Source organism: Equus caballus, chromosome 17 (assembly GCF_041296265.1).
Source record: "Equus caballus isolate H_3958 breed thoroughbred chromosome 17, TB-T2T, whole genome shotgun sequence".
Classification (NCBI taxonomy): Eukaryota; Metazoa; Chordata; class Mammalia; order Perissodactyla; family Equidae; genus Equus; species Equus caballus.
The window spans coordinates 29683943-29707295 of record NC_091700.1 but is presented as its reverse complement, the minus strand read 5'-3'; the positions used below and the strand labels follow the sequence as shown (position 1 = coordinate 29707295).

Genomic DNA, 23353 nt, shown 5'->3' with positions numbered 1-23353 from the left:
TATTAACAAGCAAACACCCCCACACACACACATAAATCAATTCATGTAACTTGTGTGTAGGTTTGAAGAAGTCCCAGCTCTTCACTTTCCTTTTAGATGCTTCAACCACAATCTTACACAAAAGATTGGAGAGAGGCTTGAGGAAAACACCAGACTCTGAAAACAGATTCTGTCACCCTTGCCAGCAGCAGGCAAACAGAACCCTCACAAATTGCGGCTGACTAAGGGAACTAAAATGATCACATTGGTCATGCACAATTCTTAGGTTCTTTTTGGTAGATAATGGTAGCCAAAGAAGAAGTTTTGAGGCAAAAGGAGGCCATCTATTCTCCCCAAAATCTTACAACCAAGTCATATTGATAATATATCTAGGACCATTTCAGAATTTAGACTGAGACATTATTACCAGAGATACAGGTAAAGGTCTTACCGGATTTTTACATTGAAATACTTTGAGCCAATCTATTTTTCTTGAATACCTTAATTCCACCAAGCACGCTAGTCCACAGTAACAATTTTCACCAGTTAAAACTCATTTTTGACACTCAGAATGCTAACTGGAGATTGTCTGTGGAGAGATGGTACCAGCGGGGCTTCTATCAGCAGATTCTGAAGTGCAGCCTCCCTCTTTAGAATACTAGCTAGACTGTCCCAGACTTTGAATGCCTGGCGAGATGCTAGCAGCACCAGGTACTGCTAAGAAACACACACATAACATTGCACCATATAAGCTCGAGTGTTTTAAAGTAAATTACAGACGAGTACTGCAATCAGCTATTTTTGCAGATAATTCTGTTTCTTGAACTGTGATTAATCAGATTCCACTCTTTAATTGTAGTTATAATCATCTATATTTTAAAATTCTCACTATGGAATGAGAAATAACATATATTGAATGTTTATGCCAAGCTCTGTTCCCAGCATTTTACATACATTAACCCACTTAATCTTCACAACAACTCCAAAGCTATTATTATCCATTTAATAAGGAAGGATCTCAAGTAACTTGTCCAAGCTCGTGTGAGTTGTACCTGGCAGTCAAGATTAGAACCCAGGCATTTGATACACAAAGTACACTTTTTTCACTGCGTTAAAGAGAGCGCACACTCATCCACGAAGCCGTACTGTCCTCACCAGCTGTGAACTACTGCTCTTAATTTGCTCTTGCACAGATTCTGTGCACAAGGCAAATTGTCTGCATGTTATCACTTCTGAATGGCTCTTTCCTTGATCGTCAGTGCTCCTCTGGGGAGTCCCTGTTTCCTCTGTTTTTTCCTCTCTGTGGAACTCATAAGAAACATTTAATAATCTGGCCTGCCTCTCTGAAAAAAAGAAAAGAAAATCTCCAAGGAGCCATATCTGTTGCCTCTGGGATCCTTCCTACGGTGCCCTTTCAAACAGCACATGGCTGCTATAGACCCCAGGGTTTGCTATGGAAGTTTCATACCCCTTCTGTCAGGCTGGACTCTACTTCTTGTATGTGGCCATTAAAGACGTCCTGTCATTGAAAAGAAAGGGACTGATGATTGAAATATCAGTCCCTAGCTTAAGGATTCCACAACTGAGGACCAGCAGATCAGTCCTAATTATTCTTGCTGTTCTTGGTCTATGAACTCGCACTGCACTTACACCTGGGCATGGATGTTGCTTGTGATGCTTAACTGACTTCTTATGCTCAGAGTTTGATTAAAATGGGAAACTTCAGACACCGTGCCATTTGCTCTGCCTTCTGGTATAATCCTTAAAAGGATTTTTGTCCCAAACATGGATAGTGTTGCTTTTCAAGTACAGATTTTCCCAGGCATATGGATATTGGGCTTACCATGAAAATGGCCAGGACTGGATTAGGCAGTTTTCTGGCACCTTCAAGTTAGTGGTTGTGGCAAAACTGCCACATACATTTGAGTAGATTGTACACTACACAATTCTAGGTTGTCTTACTTCTGGGGAAGATAGGTGCCAATCTGGAAGTCAAATCCAATTCTTGGTTCCTCTCCCAGTGCCCATTCCTCCCCAATATTTTTCTTTCTCTACCATAAATTTACTCCCTGCCCACAGCTTCTCTTCTACACATGCTCCTTAACCACTGGCAATCTGGTGCCTAGCACCAGTACTCTACGACAGCTTTCTTGTAGCTGCAAATATATTTTAAATGGCTGCAGAGTATTTAATTACATGACTGTACCGTAATTTATTTACAAGTTCCCTACTGGTAAGCATTTACCAGTAGTTTGCAGTCTTTTGCAATTATAAATAATGCTGAACTAAAAACCTGTATATGTTTGCACATCTGTCTGCAAATATCTCAAGACAAGATTTTCTTTGACTCTGATGTCTGTGCTGTTGCCTCTAGCACCCTTCTTTTTTTTACCCTCATCCTCCAAGTCCGAGACTTCATGACCTCTTGCTTCAATTATTACAATAGCCTCATAATCGGGTCAGTCTGCCTACTATCTCCTTTATAATCCGTCCTAAACATGGTTCTTAGATCTCCCTGCTCGGGTTATGTTACACCTGTGCTCAGAATCCTCCAAGGGTTCCTGACTGCTCTGTGAACTTCATGTTAACTCCCACACCCCCTCCCGGCATTCAAGGCCACGCCACAGGATGGTTCCACCCCATCCTTGGAGTCTCATCCCCCGTGATTCCCCCACGTTCCCTATGCTGCAGCAGAACCAGATGGTTCCCATTTCCTGAGCTTGCTTTGCTCCTGCCTCTGTGCCTTAGAGCTCGTTCTCTACTCTAGGAGCGTCCTTCTCTCGCAAGTGCCCTTCCTCTCGTCTCTGCCTGTGCAGATTCTTCCCAAACCGTAATGCTGCCACCCTAGTCACGTTTTCTGGATTCTCCCATTCCCACTCCCCAAAGCAGATGTGATCCTTCCCTCTTGAGCCCCAGCTGCACTCCTTCTGTCCCCCGCTGGTCTCATATCCTGTTTTAGATTGTAATCATCTGTGCCATTGTAAACCGGCTGCTGGAGAGCTGGAAGCAGGCATCCTCGGAGGTGTCTAGTGGAACGCCTTGCACATAATAGGAGTGAAAAAGTATTTGTTAGATTAGATCTTTTCACTTGGTAAATTCTCTTACCCCAAATTGGTATAATCCTTCAGCTTGGGGGGAAGAGATCATACACCTGAAGCCTTTATGAAAGAAGATTAACGTTCCAATGTGTTTAGCCAAGAACACAGAAGTGCGCTGGCGGTGGGGAGGCATGCAGGGTAGGAACAGGAGCTCATCTCATCTGCCTTTCCTTGGCCAGGGGTCCACAGCTGCCCTTGGCACAGCCCACATGGAGTAGGGTCCCGCTGGATTTGGAAAGCCTACTTCTTGCCAGTCGCAGCAAGCGAGGACTTGCATGCCCACTTAGGAAGAATTTAACCTAACAATCCATGTACTTTTATTAAAGGGACGTTTACAAACATCCTGGCTCTTGACTCACCCTCATTGTCAGCAGGATGACATTCTCATGGGAGGAAGTGGGGAAGGGGAGGGGTTGGGAGGTTGAGAGTAGAAAGCTGGATCAGATCAGAGGTCCCTGAACAAAATCTCCTCTTTTCAGTGACACAGAAAGCCTTTCTCCCTACAAATCCTGACCTTACATTTGGAAAGACATACAGGTAGCGTCAACCTTGAAGTGTCCAATTTTCCAGTTTCAAGCTCGAGCTTCTCACAAGAATCTGCACTCCCTCCCTTAGAGTGAGTAACTCCTGGTAACTCTAGTTCAGTGTCTCACTCGTTCATCTACTCAACAAATGCGAATTCTGTATGTCCCTGCCCTCAAAGGACTCACAGACTAATGACAGATGCCAGTCCCAGGATTTTATTGTGAGACTGTGGAAGAGAATTACAGATTCAAGCTTTTACAACCCAGCCCCACTCTGACCTATGCTTACCGCATACTCTCTCACTGTAGAGTTCAAATGTTCAAAATCTGAATTGCTATTGTCCTCAGCAGGCACTTTATACCCCGCACATTATTCTCAGAATCCTTTTATCTTTAGCTTTTCCTATCACAGGCTGTGGTATTTAGTCTGGTGCCATCCTTTGCCAGATTAAATATTTATACTTATTTAATATTCTCTCTGTTGTTGAAAAGAACAATACAAACGTAGATTAGTAAAAACAAAGTACTTTATCATCTTGATTTAATCTTGCAATCCCCTCTGAGGTGTCCAGAGCTTACCCTGTGCCTTTCGTGTTCAAGGACACTGTCTAGGAAACAAAACTGAGACTTGAATCCAGACCTTCTGACTCTGGATCCTAACACAGTCTTCAAACCCTTAACCTTATTTTAGTAACACTCACGTAATTATTTGCTCTAAATGTGCGACCCCTCTACCTAATAAACTTTGATAACTGTTGATCACGTAGAATATATTTCTAAAAATGCATCCTTTGTCCTATTGATTTACAGAACAGACTGGTGTTACACATTCACCTATGTGACTCTGCTTGGTAGAGGAATCTCCTCTCTTCTAGAACCTGAAATGCATCCCATAAATTCTCTTGATTCACCACGTTCATCAGCAGTGTAAATACCTGCAAATCCCATGGCTTAGGGGGTGTAAAGTCGTCTGAATATGAATCATGACTTGTGTTTTAGGGTAGAAAATTACAAGCACACCAATTTTGTAATGTACTGTTTTGGCATTTTCTTCTTTTCCATTTTCTCTTTGCAATCAGTTTTCACAATTTTTACGTGTTAAAAATTATTTAGTTATGGGTTTGTGCCTCTGTGTGTGTGTGTGTGTGTGTGTGTGTGTGTTTCAGTCATGGACATCTTCCTTTGAGTCTCATTAGGCATGGAAAAGCCTAAGCTTGGTTTAAAACACTTCCTCCTGTCCTGTAAAGTTTCCAGGCTAACTTAAAATGGAATTTGTTATATAACATACATGCTTGGCACTGGTATGGGGGATCCCTGGGAGAGGATCACCCCTCTTGGTTTGTGTCAGACTGGCAGCTTTTTCCTCTAGTATGTGCCATAGCTGCAGAGCCAGATTTGAAAGAGAGGATTTATAGGAAATCCAGCTGTGAGTTTTCGTTTTTGCTCTTGGAGCTGGAGGCGGGGCCAAAACCACCCTCAAACCAGGCACACCATTGATCAGGCTAGAATGATGTGGAACAGTCTCACAGACAACAGCTAAGCACAGAGGAAATATTAGCTGGCAGAGATAACGAAGAGGAAACACTCAGTGACAGATGCACCATCTGTCAGTTTCGGAGGAGCAATTTTCAAGAAAACAGAAAATGAAATGAAGAAGAGAGTGGTTTTGTTTCAAAGGCGCAGCACAGCCTAAGGACATTTTTAAACAAAGTAAGTTTGTATTCTATAAGAAAAAGAGGTCCTGGAGTGGGTAAGACAACAGTTACTTCCTATTTGCATTGTGAGTTTTGTTATTGATATATAGTTTTCTTTGTAGTATATTTGATATTTAGAAGGGCATTCTTTTAACAAGAACTTGATTTAAAATGTAAAGCTGTACCTCTCATTTTGATTATTCACTTTAAAAACATTTGAAAGTTACAGCAAGATCTATTTTACTTTTAACCTCAGAGAATTGTTTTTATCTCTGTTAGACTATAGACATTGATATAGGACTTTCTTATTTTTCTGAACTATGAGCAAAATTATTTGTGTCTTTCCTCAAAGGCAATTTAGTGAGAAAGTGCCCATCTCTCAGATTTAAGAGGCTGGCAGTAAATACTGTCTACTGGATGTTTCATTCCATGGGATCAGTTACATAAATAGCCATAAATATGACCTAGACTTCTATGTGCTTTCTAAATAATGTTATTGTGTTGACATAGTTTTTAAAGGAAGCTGCTTCAGGATCTTCTTTTAGTTTATCTTTCTCAAAAGCCTTTTACCTTTTTCTAGAACATAAGCTACCATATAAAACAATCCTTCTATGTATACATAATACATTTTAGAATGTATTAGTTTTAAAACAAAGTTGGACTTGTGCTGTTTGTTGTATTTTACATCTAAATGGTTTGCATTTGATGCCATATGTCAACTGTTTCTTAGGCTGGGATTTGTCTAATTCCAAGGAGATCTAAAGCAGTGATTTGGAATGATAAACTTATAGGAGCAATAGCAAAAAGTTTTGAGGGGATCACAGGAACCCCTTTATTAGAAAAAGATAATTCTCTTACAACTTACACAGGCAGAAAGGGACTTATTTTGCACTGGCGTTGGCAGGCTGTCTAGTCCAAACCAGAAGTGGAAGCAGTGGCTGTAAACTCGCAGAAGCAGAAACCACTCAGTGTTATGGCCCAATATGGATGTCAGAACTTTGTAGCATGTGTGGGAAAATGGCTGCAGTCCAACGTCTGGAATCATTTATCTTCTGGTAGAGTCTAGAAGACAACTGTTTTATGCATTTTACAGAAATCCTTGCTGATTGATTTCATTTACATAGAGCGAGCGCAGTGACTGATGGTGGGGACAACTGCAGGTGGGGGAGAAATATTGATCTATTTCTGTTTTTCCTGACATCCTGGTCCCATTAGTGTTCTTGGCACCTTTGAATGAGATTGTGCTGTCGCTGGCAACCATATGGTTTCTACAGGGCCATTTCCACACGTTTCGTAATGAATGCCACATTTATGTCTTTCGTTATTGGAGGAATCAGAAACTGAAAGTTGAACGTTTTGTCCTACTGTCTTTTCAGAAGCTTAACCTGTTTCCTACAGTCTAAATTTGAAGACTGAGAGGAAGAAAATATCAGTAGACAGAGTTCTCCGTAGACTGAGTGCAACATATGCAGTCACTTAGAGATGTGTGTGGGATAGTCTTTCTGAAATTCTGGAACATTCTCTTCTTGATATATAGACTCGTATCTGTATGTGAGGGTCTCAGATATGCCAGCCAGTATATTCTACGTGAGCTAAACTCACATGGGCTGACGTATGCTGACATGTGACAGGGCAACATCCAGCCCTGTTTTCCTAATGTGTGAAAGAATGTTTGCCAATTTCTGACAGTACCCGTGTCAGACCTCATGAAAACATTCTGAATTTACTGCAAGGACCAAGGTAACTGTCAGAAGCCTTGGATTTCAGCCACTACCCTCATGCTGCTTGACACGGTGACCATGAGGAAGATAACTAACCTTTTAATAAATCTCTTTCATTGCTTAAAAATAGAGTCAAGAATTCTAGCCATCTCTTTGTCTCCCAGAGACATTTCAAATGTCAGTAAGATATATATGATGTTTCTTGTGCTGTTAGCTTGTAGTATATATGTCGTGTATGAAGTTGCCTCCATTTCCTTAGACAGAACTACATTTCAACTGAACAAGCTGAAAAACTCTGGATCACTAAAAACAAAATTCTATCATCTTCCACAGTGGTCCTTTCGTTTGCAGTAGCTTACCCTTGAAGCACTGCATTAACCTTTTTTCTCTCTGTGGAATTATTCTTTGATTCTCTCAATACACTTCCCAGCGTTGTGAAATACTGGTCGTTTCCTCAAACAGGTTGAAATTTTAGAAGTTGGGTCAAAATTGGTGCAATATTGCTTTGATTTACTATGGTTAAATATATATAATTTTTTAAATTCCTGATATAAGGAAAATGGATGATAGTGCAAATTAAGGTACCTAATATTTTCTTACATTTTATGTATACATATATATATTTAAATAAGTATATGCTTATCTTCATATAAGATACATATATATAAAATCCTTCCAAAGTATTCTAGTAAAGCAACGGTAAATAAAACATTAAAATTAAAACATAGGAGCCCTTAGTGTATTTTCATTGTAAACCATTTTCATTTTAAGTGACAAACATGATAGCAGCTTAGTATAGTGCAAAGGACATCAGAAGTCAGAAGTTAGACCTGCTGATCTCAGCTGCCATACTCCAAACAAAACCATCCTCATGGGCACCAGTCACTGAATTGTAAAGCACCACCACCCTGTGAGTCACCCCACTCAACTGTGCGACTTTGGGCGAGTCAACCCCAGTGGCTCCTGGTTCCTCTGCTGCAATATGGGGATAAGAATGTATACTTCATCATGAAAGGTTGTTGTGGGGGTTAAATAGCACAATAATGTACGTGAAAATGCTTTCAAAACTTTGAACTGACTACTTCCTGGAATATCCCTTTCCTCCCTTTCTTAAATCCTGCCCATCATCCACAGGCTTCTCTTGACCCTTTTCTGATCTCCTCAAAGGTATGCTTTCTCCCTCTTCTGAAGCCTGAGAGCCCTTCATGGGAAGAACTGACATGTTTGCCAGTCATGTTCCTCCTCCCCTCCCCACCAACTGCCCCTAATAGTCCATGTGCTTTCACACCTCCATGCTAGTCCCAGGGCTCTACTAAATACTTTTTCTAGGACTTTTTATCATTCTCTTCATCTTCCAAGGCTATCTTAAGCACTACGAGTCTTTGAAGCCTTCCCCAACGCTCTTCCTCCACAGAGTCAGAGGCTCTTCATTCATGGTTCCCTTAGTATAAACTTCTAATCAAGTTCTTATCTTGTTCTGCTTTGTGCTTTATTTACATATGTTTCTCCCTTCATGGGCTCCTCAAAGTCAGGGAAGGTGCCGTGTTTCTTTGATTCCCTGGGTTTACCATAGTTTCTCACAACTGGCTGGTGTTCAAGTACTGTTTGTTGAATGAATGAATAAGTCAGTCTTTCCATACCTTTTGGAAAATTTTATCTTGTTGGCGATACACTATAATCACATACTTTCTGAGGCAGAATCCGGGTACCCATTTTTGTGTCTGGAATAATTTGACCATTGTAGTATAATAGGATATAGACCTCTTTAGACTGGGAACCTGAGATTCCAACAACAGAAAGCCCTGTATGTAATCACCAGTAGATAAACTGTTAATGTGTTAGTCCTATCTGAGTCCTACTAATTATGCCTAGCTAAATAAAAACTATCAACCCACTGTCTTTATTTAGAGAGAGCTTTGATATATCTATAGCTATGTATGTTTTAAAAATAAAATCTAATCATCTTTTTGAAAGGTGGTTTGGCAGAATTTATCAAGACCCTCTGATTCAGTAATTCCCCTTCTGGGAAATTATCCTAACAAAGGGGTGAAAAAAACAAAAAATAAGAGTAGACAAAGCGTTCTGAACAAAGATGTTTAACATGATATTATTCATAAATAATACGGAAAATGGCAAATTAGTGACCAGCATTATTTTAATAATCAGAATAAAGTTCTTAATAATCCAAAGGTTGCCTGATCAATCATTTCCTAATGGTATGGACCTGAGGGCTGCCTGTCTTAGATACTTTACACAGAACCAGAGATATACTTAGAACAACCAAGTTTAGCAACTTCTTATCAGGCTTCTCGTTTTATTACTCTCGCTTTTTTTAGTTTAGAAAATGCTGAAAATAAGGTAACCATTGAGACCAAAGTTTGAAAACTCTTTGAAGGAACAATAATCCTAGCATCAAGAGGGACCTAAATGGCCTGTCTTACCCATTTTCATTAAAAGATAAACTATCACTGAGAGATGGAAATTTTACCCATTTAACTTTTCTCTTGAACTGAGGTGAAACACGGTTAATCAGAGAAAACTTGAGTCTACTTGTTAAATGACTGTGAAGAAAACTATGTAAATTGTGGGAGCTTTTTGTAATCCCTTACTTAATCTCCTTTTACATGGAATAACTGGCAGAGGTAAAGCCATTTTATCATAATAGTTTCTGCAAGTTATATCAGGATAAACCACAGGAATACTGGAAATAATCTCCTATCCAATCAAGGTCATGTAGTCGATTGAACACTGAGCTGAGTTAGAAGCTCCACTCTCTGTTTTATAACCTCACTGATAAATGGGTTGGGGGCCGCGCCACTGAAATACATTATCCATCATTCACCTCTTTGTTCAAGAGGGGAGGTTTTCTTTTTTCAGTTTTTGGAATAATACTTGAAATGCATCCCCACTAATAATGCCACTCCCGAAAGCTCTCAGTAAAGGCCAGAGCAAAAGACTGCTGGTGAGCAGGCACATGTCCCCAGTAGGCCTGTCCATCTTCTCTTCATGGGCAGAGAAGCATGCGCCTGCTCTAAAGACATTTCTAAATGGTCCTGCTCGGTGTACTGCGGAAGAAGTGGTGCAAGTCGCCTCCTTCACTGTTTAAATGGTGAAGGAATGCCAACTTCAGAAATGAATACAAACACGGTAATAAATAGATAAATCCCCAAATGGGCTACAACCAAGCCAACATGCAAAGCAGAGTCCTGAGGGTTCAGTTTACCCTCCAGGAAACCTAAGTCTTCCTAATCAGGAAAGCTCCTTGAAGCGGCCTCCTTCTCGGTGAAGCTGTGGAAGCCTGAGGAGAACGTCTTCACAGGGCTGGCAGGGTAGCTACACCTTGCCAGCGGCTTCCACAAACAAAAACGATGGCATGAAAGCAAAGGGGGTCGGTCACGTAGCTTGAACTGAGCCGAGCTGGTTGTCGGAGCTAGAAGAGAAGGAGAGAGCAACTGCTCACTGAAGGAGGACTGAGATCCTCCAGCCCAGTGGCCTTTACTGGACACCAAGGAAGGACGTGAGTGCTGTCAGCAAACCAGAGGGGCCCCAGGAGTTCCCGGAGGGCGTGCAGCTACCCTGCAACCTCTCAGAAGGGCCTCCCAGGACACTTGTTTATTTTGCAGTCAGCAAAGGGCAAGAGGGCCCTGCCTGAATTTGTTGCCCATGATTCCAGAATTTAAAGTCACTCCACTGCCTCAGTGAAGATTATGCTATAAAAGCTTCTTGGAATTATTGGTTCTCTACTCCCCACAAGAAAACAATGATTTAGAACAGTCTCCTGAGAACTTCTTTCCACATGTGCTTATTATCCTGCATACTGGACCATTTGTACTGGGCCTGGCCAATGACTAGCTATATACATAGGGGACAGGCCTGGGGAGGAGAAACCAGCAAGCAGATGAGATACAATTTCTAGAATTAACTATGAATTACTCCATGAAAAGAACACTTATGTAACACGGAGGCATCCTGACTGGTGTTCTTTGGGCCTTGCAAGTACTTGAATAAAACCACAAAATGGTTAAACAACAATAGTGGGCACTCAGATTAAAAAAGCAGTTTATTTTTAGCTGAGAATCAAACTTCAAATTAAGTGACGTCTCTGTGCCAGGCATTACAGCAGGGAGAAGTAAGATATCCATATCTTTAGAGTTTATTATGAAAGTCTCCTACTTCATGTTGGTTTAAGCTGTAACTGTATTTTTCTTTTCACTCTCGCTAACATTCAGTTGTTTGGTGTTGGTGTATTACTTCTACAAAAGATCTTACTGCTTATCTTGCTACAATTCTCTTGTCTCAAAATCCCCAGCTAGTGACATTGTATAATTCAGCAAACATGTACTGATCATCTACTATGTACAAGGAACTGTGCAAAGGAGACAGACCTATAATATCTTCTCAAGGATGTTATAGTCCCATCTTGGGGGTAGATATGGACACGATTCAAGGAAGAATAACCTTTATACTAAATGCACTAAGGTGTGAGGCAAGGCGCTATGGAACCATGTTTAAATCTAATTGGAAGAATGGGGCAGCTTCATGCATGATATGACATTTGCGCATGCCTGGAATCATTGATAGATTTCGGTAAAGAACAAAGTAGGAAATAGATATTCCAAGACAAAAGGATATATATCTAAAAACACAAAGACTTTAAAGTGTTGAATGTGTTCAAGAATAAACGCATAGTCCCCCAGCATGAGTAGACTTTAGGATGTATGGGGAGATAGCTGCATTGGGAAATGGGACTGGAAAGGGAGATTGGGGCCAGATCTTTGAAGGTTTTTAAATGTTATTTCATAAATCATGCAGAACTATTGACAGTTTATGAGGAGGATGGTGATTTTTAATTTGTCATTTAGGGTGAATGTTCTGGTAGTAGGATATCTTAGAGAAGAAGCCATGACACCACTTATAGGTCCATTGCGATAACCCATCCATCCACTTATCCCTCCATTCATTCAACAAATATTAATTGGGTACCTACTGTGCACCAGGCCCAATTTTAAGCAATAGAGAGATGTCAATAAGCAAAGCAGGAAAACAAAGTTTCCTGCCCTCATGGAGCTTATGTTCTAGTGGGGAAGACAGATGATGAGCAACATAGACAGATAAACTCTGTTTATTTTAGTGATAATTGATGAAGAGAATGAACAAACCAGGGAAAGGTGGTATGAATGTGAGCAGGAGGTGGGGGGGGGGGGCTCACATTTTCTGAACAGGTGGCCAGGGAAGTCCTCTTTAAGTGACTTGAGTAAAGACTTGAAGGAAGGAGAGTGAAAGAGGGGGTCTATGGATGGCTGAGGTAAGAGGGGGTCCAACAGAGGAAATAGAAAAGGCAGAAAAGGCTGTGGTGCTGAGTGAGCCTGGGGTTCTCAAGAGTTGATGGTCTAGTTGAGGCAGCGTTGGGGCAGAAGAAGAAGGAGAGAAAGAAGGCATTTCAACACAAAAGCATCCATCCATGACTGGTGGGTTTGGGTTAATAAGAAATAAGTCGAAGACGACTTGAGGAGTTTTACACAAAATGACTTAGGTGGATATAACTGATGTTGAGACAGCTTTTGTAGGATGGTCTTGATGATCTCAGCAAAGGAACAGGTAAAGGCAGCGAAGAGTGCGTGAGTAGCGTAGGATTACAGCTGGGAACTGGAAGTCAGTGGCAATGTTTTTCACTAGCTGCTGGGAGGAATAGGACGAGGACCTTACTGGATATGAATATAAGGATTGATGAACAGTGTTTTTAGCTTACTGTGGCTCGTTATCTGGTCGGCAAACATTTATGAGCACTTACTGTGTGAGCAGCACTCTGCTGGGTGCTGAACATACACAAGCGGAATATGCCCACTGACAGAGAGGAAAGAGAATATTTGTAAATATATAAAGTCTGTTCCTTTATCAGACCGGAGAGAATGCGATAGTGTAAATATTTAACTGTTCACAACAAGCCCACTTGCGATGAAAACAAATTTTATTCGGCTGATTCTTAAGAGGTCCATTTTTTTAAATAACCTTTCTCTCCCCTTTTCTATAGAGTTGACTCAATTAGAACCAAAGAGCTGTATTCTTCAATAATTAGCCCTGCCGAAATCTGTCCGTAGGACTGACTTTCCAACCAGTGTGCTTTGAGGTGCCTCCCATGGGATGCTGGTGTGCTCTGCAGGGGGCATAGGTCTGCTGAAGATACTGATCCCATCAGCCCTCCAGCTGGCTGAGCAGGGCCTGGGGCAGCCAAAGGCCCCATGTGATAACCCTGTGCTTCCAGCAGCCTGCAGTTTATCCCAGCAGATAGTACAAATACAATGTGGGCCATGTTGTGAAAAAGGTGGGACAGCATGCTGGCAGCTATGGTCCCACAGGATGCCCACTCTATGCTCATGTTGCCTAGCACAGTGGCCCCACTCTTTTTTGAATGTATGCTCCTATCAGTAACGAGAGATTTTCTGCAGTACTTCCAATATATCTATTTGCATTTCACAAGTTGTATACATGTTCCACTATCATCAAGTATCTCAACTCATAAAGGCCATACATAGCTCACCAACAATTACATAAATCCCTATTTCCAATCATCTTCCAGACAATTTAAAATTATTCCAGCTGATTTCTTGTCTGGTCTAAATATATTTTCCTTGTTCCTACCTTTTAGATGTGACTATTACAGGGCCGGTACTAGAGGTGGGGGAATTTCAGCTTTGCCACTTTCTTGTTGGCTACTCGCAGCAGAAATTAACATCATCCTCTCTTTGTGGTTTCTCTGCAGGAATCTTTTTCAGTTGCATCTCCATTTTGTGAGGGTTAATTTGGTTAAAAGTAAGCAATGGATTCTACATCCTTTCGATCACATACGTGTAGACTGGAGTACACCATGACACCTGGCAGTACTGAAATGCACATGTGATTCTAGCGCCGCCTCCCACAGAGACCACCAGAAGGCACGCAGCTTAAGTGAGGGCACCTTATATCAAATCCTCATATTGAATACTGGCATAACAGTTTATTTCTTAAAATATCTAAAATACTGACATAAAATCTTTAAACACAAATAGAAATTTCTAATATATTCATCTGCACCCTAGTTTGGTGACTGTTGCCCTTGTGTCCTATAAATACCCATTGCCTTCCTCTTTAGCCTAATGATAACAGCTATTAGTTATTATGTGCTTTTCATCTGCCAACCACGGTACCAATATCATCCTATTGCGTCCTCACAGCCACCCCTTGAGGCAGGATTATTATCTCCATTTTACAGATGAGAAAACTGAGGCTCGGAGAGGCACATTAACTTGTCCAAGATGGCATTGCTTGTAAGAAATGAACAGATTTGAAACATAAGATCCTTCCAATCTTTTTTTTTGGTGAGGAAGTTTGGCCCTGAGCTAACGTCTGTTGCCAATCTTCCTCTTTTTACTTGAAGAAGATTGTCCCTGAGCTAACATCTATACCAGTTCTCTATTTTGTATGTGGGTTGCCACCACAGCGTGGACTGACGAGTGGTGTAGGTCTGCACCTGGGAATGGAACCCACAAACCCCAGGCCACCAAAGCAGAGCCCACAAACCCAACCCCTGTGCCACCGGACCTGACCCGAGATCTTTCCAATCTTAATTACTGCCTTCCTTCTCTTAGGATCTGAGGTAGTTCTCATTCTTGTGTCTAAAGAACTTAGTTCTAAAAATAATGAATTTTGAGTTCTCAAGACACTCTTTGAGATAATACTCTTAAGGGTGCTACCTGTCTGTTTCCTGCTTTACATTATAGTACCATTGTGCCTGGTTAGTTACCATGCCACAAATCTGGTTACTACGGCATCCCTCATATTAGGAAAATATTTGTCAGCTCCAGGTGGCTGGAACACGAGACAGGCTGACTGATAGTACGTGAATAAGAACAGTGATTTGACGAGTTGTCGAGTAGTATGCTGAGAGAAAAATACCGTCTCCAGGGACTCTGAGGCAGTAGGCCAAGGATTTACACACTGTATTTCTACTGCTACAAAACCTCCACTTTAGTCAGCTGGGGTGGAGAGAGTGGCTACATCTGCAAAGATAACAAAGGAGGCTGGTGAAATGGCATTCCTTCCCGTGGGGGGAACATATATTGCATTAGAAAATGTGAACGTATTGACCGGGTAAAGTTATGTTGCCATTTCCAAAGTGGTGGCAGGATTAGGCATTTTAATTGTTGGTCATTGATTTAAATCATATCCTTAGTCAGAATTTATTCTCCGTGAACATGATTACATCCAGATAATATTCTATTCCAGGAAAAAGGGAAGAACAAAGGAAAATAAGTGAACCACAGTTTACTAGAATCTCATAAAAGTTCTTGCACAAGAAGTAAAGATGCATGGGAAAATATGAGTTCTTTTATAAAAACAAATTCTTCCTTGAAGTCACTACAAGATTGCAGTTCATATAACATATTGGTATGTGTATATGTTTATACAAGAGTGGGCTGCGTCACCAGAAAAATGAGAATTCAAAGTCTCTGCGGTAGCTCTGGTCATTTTTTTTTATGACTAATGGCATATATAATCTCCTTTTTAAAGAGCAGTTTATCATTCATTTCTCTTTAAAAAGAAAAATCCATTTTCACTTTCTCCAAAGAATTCCATATATGGGAGTTGAGAACCATTTTTCTTTCCACGGTAAGTCTTCCTTATTTTGAATTTGTCCTATATTCTGCCCCAAACCAACAAAGCATCACAGACTTAAAAATTTTCTAATGACAAACATACAAATTATGTCTAGTTTATATTAAAGCAATTTCATTCCATGCTAAATACTTTAAAATATGGTGTTTAAATGTAGATATACTTTCAAACCTTAAAAAACATGCTGCTTTAACCTATTTTATGTATGCTTACCATAAAAGAATCTACATTTACAAGATACATAAATTGGGGGGGGGGAGAGTTTGCTTTAAGATTCAGTCAAAACACTTTCTTTAAAGTGGAAAAGTTAGTCTTAGTAAACTGGACTTCAGAGCAGAATATTTCCAAAATGAAATATTAACCAGCTCTCCATATTTAAATTGATTTATTTGCAAAAGTTCATTTAACACATGATTTTAAGGTCATGCCTGTTTTTAAAGGTGAAGGGTATTTATGACTCAAAAGTCATCACATTTTTGTATATTTGTTTATCCAGTTATTAGGCATGGGCTGTGCCCATGGCCCCATTCCTACGGCTTTTCTGCTGAGTCGAGTCCATTGACAAGCTCAGATTGAGGCAAGAAGGGCCAGGAAGAACGTGGTTCTGTGCTCTTGCTTCTGCAAAGCAAGGATTCTTTCTTCATTTTTCCCTATATAAGTGAAAATAAGCTCTAACAATCTTTGAGGTCTCTGAGATAATTCTGGACTTGTTTCTAATAGAAAAAAACAACAACATGAAAACCTTGGCTTAAAGGAACTTTTTTGCTTCAGCTCTGAGAAGAAAAAAAGCATAATCCTATTACACTTACTTATCAGCGCTATTTGAAATTCTGACTGGCTCGATAATCACCATGGAGCCGCAGAGTACTTAGCCGGTAGATAGCTAAATTTAATTAATCGGACAGATTGCTGGGTAAACCCCTTCATTCATTTTACTGGTCTGCGTACTTTCTCTCCCCTGCCCCCCACGCTGGGGTCCTCTTTTTGGCTTCCTTGTTTTCACGCTGCGAGCTCTGTGCAGCAGCTGCCAACAGCACTGGCGCAGGAGGCCTTAGAGCAGCATGGCGTCCTGGAAAGGTGGAAGGCTTTGAGTTCAGGAGGATCTGGGTGTGCAGTCCAGCGCTGTCCCTGGTTGTGTGCACGCTTTCTTACTGCTCACCTCCAAAATGGTGATAACAATGTCTGCCTCAGAGAGTCAGGGAGAGCGTGAGCTCGTACGATGAAGGACCTGGTGCTCTGCTTCATCTGGGTGTCTGCCCTCATTGTTACTGCTCCTCCCTTCTTTCAAAGCATTTAGAGACTTCACTGTACCCAGAGCCTAGTGTTTCCTTCTAGAACCTTCCACAAGGATTCAAGACCTTTGAAAATATATTGCTTGATGATTCAACTTTTTCCCCTCCTTCTTGTCACTAACAACCCTCCTTTTCATCAAAGTTTAAGCACTGCCATTTAGGTGACCTCTGTTTCTACTCCTCATATTCTCTGGTGCAATGGTGACGTACTACGTATTTAATGGCTGCTTAAAGTATGAATAAATGGGGGAATTGATGTGAGTAAATGTTTTTATCTTGCCTTTGGTTGTTTTTTTATTTATAATTTATACACTACATAATTGCAAAAGGATTTGAAAAGGCTTTGCTGGGTTTTTGTCTATGGATTCCCATTTAGTTATGAGTGACGACCAGAATTGGAGCAGAAGCCCTTGGTTTGACTTAGAACATCCCCACTGTGTGACCTTGACACCTTATTTAACCTCCTTGAGCCTTAGTTTCTTCCTCCATAAAATAAGGAAGATAATACCTTTTTTAGAGATCCATATGAGGATTAAATGAGCCATTGTATATAAAAGCGTAAAGCATTTAACATCATGCCTGGCACACAATGTTAACGATAACAATGCGGATACCTTCTAGCAGAATATTTGAATGGCATCCAAGAGAATTAAAACAAGAACCAAATGCATTTTTTGGCCTCATAAACCTGCTTCATACAATTTATATCAGGAAAAACATTCGGGAATATGCATTAAAAAAAAAACCCTGCAATATTCTGGTGGTAATATTTATTTCAAAGAAAACAAATTCTGATATCAAGTGTGCATGATTATGATTAACAAATTAAGGAATAATAGAAGCAAATGTACCAATATACTGTTTTAGCCTCTAAGTAGCTTATTCTGTTCAGTAAATACTCCAATTATAGCAAATGTTTATCTCCAGTCAAACTACAAAATGCCTAAAGCCTTCACAGGCTCTAGAATTTTTTTTGCCTTTTCAATAATAACTATTCAGTCAGTTGCCACCAGGTTTTCCCAGCCGCTGTGTGCCTGACGCCGTGTCAGGTGCTGTGGGAATGCTGAAGTGATTCCCGTACCTTGATTTCGGGAAAGCAGTCAAGGCCGTATGCACCAAGGGCCAGCTTACCTGGCTGATTTGCAGCCTGAGTGCAGTAATGAGGTCATTTACCCAGACATTTTAATAACTGTCTTGTAATAACTGACTGCCTTAAAAAAGGCCCTTTTATTCATCTCCCTACAGTCAGAATCCTGTCTGTCTTCTCGTCTTTATTAGAATTGGATTACGAAACAGAGGGAGATCAAAAATGTTACATTTAAGAAGAAAATTTTTAGAAAGGAGCCAGTTGGGGTTAATGTCTGGGACAAAGACACAACAGCTGAGGCTACGGTTTCTCAGGATGTTTCGCTTGCTGTGTCAGAGACCACAGTATGAAATCATATAAACCATTTGGATTAGAGCCCATCAACAAAGCTTTCCTGGCTACAAAGTGTTAGACCGACCTTAACTTTCCTCTAACGTTTTATGGGTTTTCTTGGATTCAGTTAGCATGGATGTGGCTGTTGTCTACCATCTTGCAGCCAGAACACAGGTGCAGTTTATCTTCTCTGAAGTCCTGTGACATTGTTTCAAAGTGGCATTGGCCTCCCTGATTTCAGTTATTGTCAGTGTAACATTTCATCTTACAAATCATAGGACTTTAGAGCATTAAAAGACTCTAAAAGGGGCCTCAGAAGACCAAGATGGAAGAGGTTAAAGTGTCGTGCCCAAGGTCGCACAGCTAGCTTGTCGCTTTGTCTGCTGGTTTTATTTGGCATCTCTTGACTCTTCCTTCAGAACAACAGCCTGTTTCTGTAAAAGTCTTTGCTCTCTGCAGGGTCTCTTTTTTTCCTAATTTCCTGAATATATACATTTTTTTCCAAAAACAATTTTTTTAAGGAAATTTTTATAAAGCTCTTGGTAACAACAGTAGATGGACTATGACCAAGTAAATCATTTTTAAAATTAAATTAAAAGCATTCAGAAATTACTTAGCTTACTGTCTGATAATCCATAGTGGGCCAATCATCAAAGCTCCAAAGGAAAAATACATTTAAAAAGGTGAAAATCATGTATATAGTTTTTTACATGACTTCGCTTCAGTAACTGTTTATGTCATAACTTAATAAAATAAATATAGCTTGTATATTGTTTACAAAATTCCAACGTCTTTTTGGAAACTTGAGTATAATAATGCATTGAAGTAACACTGGGTTTTTTTGTTTATTTGTTTGTTTTGAATGCTTGGATTTTTTTTAAGAGTATGTAATTATATTGGGCACATTGAGAAATGGGTGCAATGTTCCAACTGTATTCACTTTATTTTGGGTCTGTCACGGTGGTGTTGCTAAGAGCCACAGGCTTAAAAACATTTGGAATTTTGTTTTCATGCTTATCTCAGTAAATCCCTAAAATATTGTTTAAATAAACCCGATCCAGGGCAAAATAAAGCCCAAACAGGCATTCGCTAGCCACAATGAACTTTAGCCAAATATTTATTCATCAGTTAATGTGAACTTACTGGGTGATCACGGGGTACCTGGTCCATTGAGATGGTTGTTTTAACCCAGAAGGGGCTGGGAAGCTAAATTTTAAAATAACATCAATCTAGAATCAGGTTTGGATCATCATTTCTGCAATAGTATTTAAAATGATTTGGAGTGGATTGAATTTGAAAGTAAGGTGAACCTTAAGCTGGTACATTTCAATAACTTTCATTGATAGAAATCCAGAATACCTAGGACAGGAGAAAGGGAGTAAAGGATGCAGAGAACCGTCTTGTAGATAGGAGAATAATTGAGCCAGGCAAAAAATTGTACTTAGATGAAATTGAGAAAGGTGTCAAAGTTACTGACTTGAGAAATAGCTGTGAACTGGGCATTGTCCATCATAAGGACACCAGTAAATGGCAGGAATGGCAAACGGCAGGTTCTTTCTTTGTGAGAGAGAGTTCATATACAGCAGCCAGATAATCAAATAGAGGTGTCCTGGACAACCAGTGCTGGCCTAACTCTCCAAATGCCAGCCAGAGGACTGTGTTTGTCTGGGCAATTTGAAAGGATGACTTGTTGTTTGAGTCTCTTCCTTCCTTTCTTCCGTTCTTCCTTCCTTCTTTCCATTCTCACTTGTCGCCTTGCTTCTTTCTTATAACTAAAAATTAGTTATATCTAGCCATTAAATACTAGTTTTAAAGATAAAGCCACTTTGGAGATTCCAACTAAATTGTAAATGTGTCTATCACCTCTTGTAAATATACTAAAGAAATTTTTTAAATCTTGATTTGTAACTCTATGATTTTATGAGGCATCAAGCTATTCATGATATTACTTTTTAAACAATAAAAATAAAGGATAAGAAACATTTTTAAATGGCAAAAGAGAAGCATAAATACAAAGTATGGCATCTTTGACTTATCCCTGACACACTAAGCGTCTGTCCCAATATCCAGTCACAACTGGTTTAAAAAGTAAACACCAAATGTCACTTCGTAGTCTTAAGCCTAGAAATTAAGTATAGCTGGAAAATAAATACAAATGTATAAGGGATTTGTGAGTCTTGTTATTAAGGCAAAGTGTCTTACCATTTGTCTCTTTGACTGACTGGTATGATGAGGGTAAGAAGTTTCCTTATGAAAAGGACATGGAACAAGGAACCCTACCCACCAGTCACCAGTCAGTATCCTCTCCAGGGACCTGCCATTAAAGTCTGGATAATCCCAAACTGGTTTTTAAATGCATTTCATTCCTTAAAGCCAATAAACAGTGAAATAAACCTCTTGGATCAACTGAGATCAGGTTTCTTTGGGGGTAGGGGGATTGGGAGGAATTGAATCCTTTTCAAAAAAACCTGTTTCACAGTCTATCTTACTGTGGTACATATTGAAAGTTGGATGGTTTCCATGAAAACAAAAATAGACATAAAAGACAAAAGAGTTTGTGAGCCATACTTAGAGTCAAGTTGGTTGTGTATGTGTATGTGTGCATGTGTGTAGGAGCAAATCTTCCCCGGAATTTTTTTCTCAGAATTAACTCTCTGTGTGCATTTTGATTTTTCGTGTGCATACTCTTATGACTCATTCAGTATTCATGATTCCATAAACGTTGGCTATATATCTACTCTTTTCCAGACATAAGGTGGCCATTGGGGATTCAAAGTCAAATAAGACAGAGCTCCCTGTCCTCAAAGTGTTATAATCTCAGCCAACTAAAAGTTTATTTCCCACTCACGTTGAAGACAAGGCACTGCTCCAGATCCAGGCCAAGTGAAGGTCCCTCACCTCAACACGCAGCATCTGAGGTCCCCTGGGCATCAGCACATCCACTGGTGGATAGAGACGGAGAGGGAGTGGTGGACCACATAGCAGATTCACCCACAGGCCTTTGCACAGAACTCCTTCACATGACCTACCTACAAGGGAGACGGGGAATCATAGTCCACCTGTGTGTTTGTTAAGTACTTAGCTTATCACTGTCACAATATTATTTTAAAATTTTTAATTAAAAAAATTTACAATAATAAAAATATTCTTTGGGGTCTGCCCGGTGCCACAGCGGTTAAGTTCACATGTTCCACTTTGGTGGCCCGGGGTTTGCTGGTTCAGATCCCGGGTGCAGACATGGCACTGCTCGGAAAGCTATGCTGTGGTAGGCATCCCACATATAAAGTAGAGGAAGATGGGCACGGATGTTAGCTCAGGGCCAGTCTTCCTCAGCAAAAAGAGGAGGATTGGCAGCAGATGTTAGCTCAGGGCTAATCTTCCTCAAAAAAACAAACAACAAATGAAAATATTCTTTTATTAAGAACTGACCTGGAAAGCTAAGACTCATGTACTGCATCCAAGCTATTACTATTAATGATGAATAAAGATGCAAGTCTCAGTAAAATAGATATCCATCCAACCACTTATTTTTAATTAGGTCTCAGATTTGCCCAATCAGACTTTTCATAAATATAAGATTGATGACTTTGCTTTTTATTTCTTTTACCCTCTGTCCTTCCTGAAGTTGCAAATAAGCAATAGAAAGATGAGGAGCGGAATCAGGATCCTGGAGGTAAATTGAGTATTAAATAATGCACAACTCAGGTCATTGCTGCGATGGCGATAGTTATCTCCTAAAAAGTCGAGAGTCCGAAGTGCTCTGCCAGTCACTCTCCAATTGCGATGGAGTAGGAGCCGCCTCTCCCTTCTGCCTGCCTTCCAGCAACCCTCTCCCTCCCCGTCCTGCTCCTCACACTCCCCCAGTTCAAGGCTCTTACAGAAGGGGAAGTTTAGCCACGTGTTGAAAGGATGGGAAGTGACTCATGGGTTCCCCCAGGGGTCAGGTGAGTGGGTAGTGAGGGAAGGCTGGAAAAGAGAATTCCAGATTAGAAAAGTTACCCAGATGGGAGAGTGACCAGGGCTGGAATTTCAGGAACGACAATGACATCAGCATTGGTCTGACTCTCCCACTTTCCCAGACAAGCATCTCCAAGCTCTGCTGTGACTCGTTTCCCATTGATTCTCACAAGATTGGAAACAAGGAAGGATCAGTGTGAAGCCCAAGGAGAACGGCTGTAACGCCTTGAAGCAGAGTGTCACAGGAGGCTTCTGGGAGAATTGGCTTGGTAGTTCAGTGCTGTGTACGTTTTCCTAATAGAAACCATTATGCCAAAGAGACTTTTAAAACCTAGAATTCAGTAAACCTAAGATGTGTGGATTTTTTTTTTTTTTTGCTGTTTTGAGATTATTAATTTCAAATACTCTGTATTTTCTGATACCATTATTGTGTTATGAAATAACACAAGTGAGGTTCTAGAATATGTAATTAATAATATGCTGTTTAGACTGTAAATAGAAACCACACTTGACAGAGAAGAGAGGCGTAAAATTTAAGGGTTTGTGAACGTGGGTTCATCGGTACCTGCAAGATACCATGAGAGTACTTTTTGTACCAGGAAGGAGGAAGTCTTTTAGAAACATCGTGTTTGCTACTTGTAGTCAACTGCAGAATGTTTTAGAAATGTACCTAAAGGGCATGTAAGAAAAGATTTGGAAATTTCAAACAAAAGATTAGCCATTGGAATTATAACGTAACTCCCAAGCTGTTTCTTTATGAGTAGCGAGTTCTGTTTGCTAGTAAAAGACCCTGTTGATAATGTGAATGAGTGGAACATACTCCACCTTACATTTTAGTTATATTTAAGGGTTTGATTCATTAGAAAGTGTGTGGCTTTTTCTGTTCCAAACGGAATCCTTTCTCCGTGGCTTTCTTTTGAGGCTGTGATGCAAATCCGTGGTGCTCTTTTTTAATGTGAATGAAAACAATGAGGAAAGGAAGTGTGGAGGCTTGGAATCTAAGCTGATGCTTCGAA

The 23353-nt window shown here is 40.3% G+C and overlaps 1 protein-coding gene across 21 annotated transcripts in view; it reads left to right on the top strand.

The window, feature by feature from the left end:
• Positions 1-23353, top strand: part of STARD13 (StAR related lipid transfer domain containing 13) — a 487282-nt gene that overhangs the window by 388230 nt on the left and 75699 nt on the right. Inside the window, exon 1 of one of the 21 annotated variants that reach the window (XM_070239511.1) lies at positions 4899-5311. The exons of 18 other annotated variants lie outside the window; for them this stretch is intronic. The gene's annotated coding sequence lies outside the window, so the exon portion shown is untranslated. Of the gene's footprint in view, positions 1-4898; positions 5382-23353 lie in introns of those variants that run through there. 2 more of the 21 variants (XM_023621502.2, XM_070239514.1) reach the window with 2 other exon arrangements.